The 5736-nt window shown below is 35.6% G+C and overlaps 1 long non-coding RNA gene across 1 annotated transcript; it reads left to right on the top strand.

Annotated features, from left to right (window-relative positions):
• Positions 1–749: 749 nt before the first annotated feature.
• On the top strand, positions 750–4709 carry LOC141638390 (uncharacterized). Its single transcript, XR_012542078.1, has 3 exons — positions 750–1040; positions 1695–1778; positions 4632–4709. It is a non-coding gene; the product is annotated as an uncharacterized LOC141638390 (long non-coding RNA).
• The last annotated feature ends 1027 nt before the right edge of the window (positions 4710–5736 follow it).

Here is a 5736-nt window from a genome sequence, read left to right as displayed (position 1 = left end):
TCCAGGAGCAGGGACGAAGCTCGGACCAAATTCTACCTAGGGCCGAATTTTTTTTTATGTCTACTATAAAATTGAGTTCATAAATATTACTTTATTATGATGTGATTATAAACACAGAAATTTTAAATGCTCATAAATAACGGTAATAAATGTGTATTTAATAAAAAAAAGAATTAAAGTAACTAAAAAATAAAAATTAACTACTCCAAAAAGCATAATTCTATATTCTAGTTAATTTTAAAATCTAAATCCCCTTCTTCCTCTACACCATTTTGTTTCTGGCATAAAACCCCTTCTTCCATTTCTCCTAATTTCAACTTCACCTCCTAAATCAACCAATTTACTACAAATTCCTAAATCAGCCGATCAACCAATTTTGTTATCTCATTTTATTACTATTCCTATTCCTATTCCCTAAATCAACCGGGGAAGTGGTAATTGACCCCCTTAACTCTTTGCAATTGTGAAATTAGGCCCCATAACTTTTAATTGGAGTAATTTGACCCCATAACTTTCACATAAAGTGAATATTAACTCCATCCAAAATCTCACCAAAATCTCATCAAAATCTCATGGTATAACAACAAGGTATACGTATATTAGCAGGTATACGTATATTAGAAACATACAAAATACGTACAATCTAATATACACCTTATCATTTTGCAAAAAAAAAATAAAAAAAAAAATAACACACTTTATTTCCACGTTTCTCTCTGTAACTTTACTCTTTGTATTTCCAACTTCATTACATCATTTCAATCCCTATCTATTCTTCAATCACTAAGATTCCAAGCTCTTATATACTCCATTAATGGCTTTCTTTGTGTATTCTTAGCTCTCTCCTTCTTCTCTTTCATTTACTAAGTCAACCCAAAACCTAATTTCTACCCCCAAATCCCCTGAATTCCACCATTTTACAGTATAAACCGGTACTGGGACTGCCCAAGGAAAGATCTGCAACACATTTATGGAGCTCGAAATGCCTCAATAGCTAAACGTCAAGTTGTATCCCAAATCTCATCCTACCTTACTCAAAGGTAATATATTCTTCCAATTATCATTTAAATCGTCTTATTTTGTTAGTAAATTAGATTAATTAGAGCAATTTTTAGGTTCATTATTTGATGCTGTGTTACAAGGTTGTTCAATTCAGAGAGACGATAAGACTTGGTGAGCTTATATAGGACTAGCTGCTTTGTTTTTAAAATTGTACACCTTAAGTTTCCTGAAAGTTTCAAGTCACTTGTATGCATGTTGGGTGGTTTATGTTGATGTGCAAATGCTGCAATAGTGAGCTGCTATGTGCTTTAGCGGATTTCACATGTTTTAGCTGTGCTTGAACATTGAGATTTAAGCACTTACTCCGTCCGCCCCAATTATTTCTTTACCTTTGATTAAAATACCCTTCATAAGAATAAGAAAGGTAAACAAGTGAATGAGACAGATGGAGTAATTAACATACTATTAGTGAAACAGATCACTGGCATTGAGGTTTATTTTTTTTGTATGCACAATAGAAAAGCAGTAGTTAGTCTTGGTGGACATCTAGTGTCAACAGCAACAGATATTTAACAACAACAACAACAGTAGATACTTGTGTCAAAATTTGCACTTAACAACGTTTTTATAATCTAAGAAGCTTAAATTGATATTTGTCTTATTGATGCCTAAATAAAGAAATGGAAATGCAGAGCTTGAGTCAACCAAAATGTGCCCAGAGTAGTGGTGGCGGTATTCCAATCAGCGCAAATTTGATCCTTGGTCACTGTGTACAGGTACTTTATATTTGCAGGTGCTACTTTTATGTCCAGACTCCTTGCAATTTGAGCATAATTGTTGTCCACCTCTTGGAATCCTATATGCATATGTTTTGCCCTTGCCTTCCCCATATGATCGTTTTCTTTTATTAGGAGGCCTTCCGTATTTGACTCTAGGATCACTCGGTAAAATTACACTCTCATCAATTTTCTTCCACATGCTTTGGCCATTCAAGGGCTCCAAAGAGAATGCATACGATGACTCATAAGCTTCTTTGCTGTACCAAAATGCAACATAATTTTCTGGATTTTCATTCTTCAGGCATATAGCAGTTGTTGCATGTTCACAAGGAATTCCGTTCACATCCCAATATCTACATGTACATGTACTTTCATCTAGCCTGACCGCAAATGTCAATGCATTGTTATGAGTATGCTCCACTTCATACACATTAGGGCCTGCCTCTATAGATTTCCAATTCCTCCTAGCTTGCATTTGATCATTTATTATTGCTCTTACTCTAGGTGTAACAATGCTAGTACATTTGGTAGCTTGTACTTTTTTTTCCACCATCCTAGACATAACCTTCCGTCTTATTTCTTCTAGCATGGTTAAAATAGGCTTCTCCCTAGCTTCGAGAATCCATGAGTTAAATGTCTCGGCCATATTGTTGCAAGTAACCCCTGTACTCGCCCATCGCTTATAAAAGCATCTACAAAATCTTGTCACGTCTCTTGAGCACATTTCAAGATGAGCTTTTGGGCTTAGTTGTCGTAGGTCATCCATTGCATCATTGAACCCCTCCTCCGTATAGGATTTCACCGCTTTCCAAAATAACTTGTGCAAGGGAGCGCCTTTAATAACTTTGATCCAATTAGTAAAGATGTGTCTTGCACATAGTCTATGCTCCGCTTCAGGTAGCGATTTCGCTATTGTTGGGAGTAAACCCTGTAGAAAAATAGAGTAATATATTATAAGCAATATCATAGTTAAAAAAATAGAAATATAGAGAATTCTACTAACAGACACCTTTTGTTGATCAGATAATAGCGTCCATTTATTTCCAGTTTGCATATCTAAATCTTCAATGAGATGCTCAAGAAACCAGGACCAGCTTTCTTTAGATTCTGATTCAACTATAGCCCACGCAATAGGAAACATCTGATTGTTGGCATCCCTAGCAGTTGCACAAAGCAATTCACCCTTACAATAACCTTTAAGGAACGCACCATCCAAACCCAGTACTCTGCGACAACCATTTAAGAATCCTTTCCGTAAGGCCAGGAAACATATATAAAACATATGAAACTGAGGAATAGGCCTTAATATGTGAGGTTTCACGACTAAAAAAACTTGAGTCCCTTGATTAGATCTTTTTAACTCATACATATAGTCTCTTAGGGATGTAAATTGCTTCTCCACCACCTTTGCACACGCAGACAATGCGTTTTTTTTTTTGCAGTTGAAGCCTGCCATCTGGAAACCGTTACGCCATATGTGTCCTCCACATCCTTTCTGAATAATTTCAATTTCCACGTTGGATGTTTAAGGAGTTTCTCCTGATACTCCTCGGCTAAGAAATTCGCATTAACCCTTTTATTAATCTTGGTCGGTGCGCAAGTGTGAATGTCTTTGATAAATCGTATCTGCAAGCATTTATATTCTTCTGAATATCTGGCACTTAATTTCCATTTGCATTTCGGATAACTTTTACACTTTACAAGCACCCTCTTTGGTTCATTATGGCAATAGATCCAAGCGTTACGTGTCTGACAACTGTAGTAGATTAGTGCTTTTCTAAGCACGTCAACTTTATCAAATAACTGTCCCAACTCTAGTTGCACAAAATCAAATGGTGTATCATGGTCATACATAGGCCACCCACATTTTTCATCAACTTCACAACTCTCTTCTTCGTCACTTGGGCTAAATGGTTTTTCATCATCGGATTCTCTTTCGTAAAATTTTTCTTGCTGACCTAGTTCAAAATCATCCTCATCTACTCCCCAATAGTCATCCTTAATCCCTCCAACCCTCTATTTTTGTCCTTCTCCATCTTTATGTTTCATGATTTGATTTTTTCCGGAAGAATTTCTTTGGAAAATCCATTTTTTTTTTCTTTTCCTGCACCTCAATAAACTCATCATCAGTGCTGCCAGCATCATGGTTATCAATAACCTCCTCGGGATCACTCTCCTATTCAAATTCATTTTCTACAATATCCTCACGATGATCATCCCGAGCCCGAGTCCTTGTCCTTTTTACATCAGTGACCTGAACTGGAATCTCAACATCACGGACCTGTACTTGTACTGGAATCTCAGACGTGTTGCGGAGACCAACTTCACATGAGAAATCATTCCTCACATTAACTTCCTTAAGAGTTTCTCCATCCAAATACAACTCAATGATCCCATGTGTAACCCCTTCCACATGGAGCTCTTCTAAAGTCTTTTCATCGCATAATATTTGCATACCCACACCTTTGATGCGATAAAAACATGTTACTGCCGGGTGTCCGTACAACTTCTTACCCATGGTGTGTATGTTTTCCAAAGATAATTTAAATATATCCAAAGTGCCCTCTAGACAAGTTCCACCCACATACTCAAATGTGTCATCCTTGCTTATAATGTTGCCTCCATGGTAACACAGACAAGTGATGAGATTTGCACCATCTATCAGTACAAATATGAAACAGTAATAAGCATAAAGGTGAATAATATAAAGAGTTCAATTATGCTCCTAACTCCTAAGTAGAAAATCAGATTGTAAATACAGTGGTAATTTTAAAATCAATATTGCAGGTGATCACATATGGAATTAATTATACTATGAGAAAAATTGATTATTACTGATTGTGTTTGCAGATTTGGTAACCCTAATTACATACAATCAAGTGAACAGGGAAGCAATTATTGGTCGATTATAGGAATACTCAACAAGACAAAAAACTTAATTGAATGTGAAATTGAGGAGAAATTGAGGAGATATTGATGAGATATTGATGAGATATTGATTTCAAGGAGGATATTAGATAGAATTTGAATTGGGGTTGATATTCACTTTATGTGAAAGTTATGGGGTCAAATTACTCCAATTAAAAGTTATGGGGCCTAATTTCACAATTGCAAAGAGTTATGGGGGTTAATCACCACTTACAACCAATTTACAACAAATTTTGCCGATGAGCCGATCTATAAAGCGATGTGAATAACTGAATATGTGATGCGTTTTACGGCGGTCTGAGGACAGCGGGTTGATGTTCGTCGGACAATCGGAGTAATATATTCACTAAGGTAAGGGATCCATTAGAAACTACTCATTTTTCTCATCAATTTTAGCTTAAACAATGAATTTGCAAAAAAATACTAATTAATAGCAAGCTTCAATCAATTATAATTCAAAATTAATACAAGTATACAAGATACAACAACAATGCTTTTCAAATGAAAAAAAATCGAATTAAATATGAATTTAGAGATTACTTGTAAGTTGTAATGGTTCTCCGACTTTCGAGATCTCGACTTATTATCAACGGGAAATCAGCAATGGAGACTTTTTCACTCTTTTGTTCTTTTAAATTATTTTCTGGTGAAAATTAGGGTATAGTAACAAGTAAAATTTTACCTTAATAAATAGAATTATAGAAAGTTGGAATTTTTTTAATTATGGTAGTTATTTTCTAATTAATTTCTTTACCAAATTTACTTTGTTTTTCTATAATATGCAGGCCTAAGATCACGGAGTAGAATAAGAAGATGAAGAACATATATTTTTTTGGATTTTTTTTTGAAGTATTACAAAATTTTCCGAAAATCTGCCGGGGCTGTGGCCCGGCCGGCCCGGCTTGTGCTCCGTCCCTGTCCAGGAGGTGAGTGCAATAATAAATGTTCAGGCATTGGCTTAAAAACATCTTGTAGATACCCAATATCTGCACCTTCTAAAAAACACCCGATGATGATCGGATTACAA

This window comes from Silene latifolia, unplaced genomic scaffold (assembly GCF_048544455.1).
Source record: "Silene latifolia isolate original U9 population unplaced genomic scaffold, ASM4854445v1 scaffold_20.1, whole genome shotgun sequence".
Lineage (NCBI taxonomy): Eukaryota > Viridiplantae > Streptophyta > Magnoliopsida > Caryophyllales > Caryophyllaceae > Silene > Silene latifolia.
This window is presented reverse-complemented; position numbering and strand designations above follow the sequence as displayed.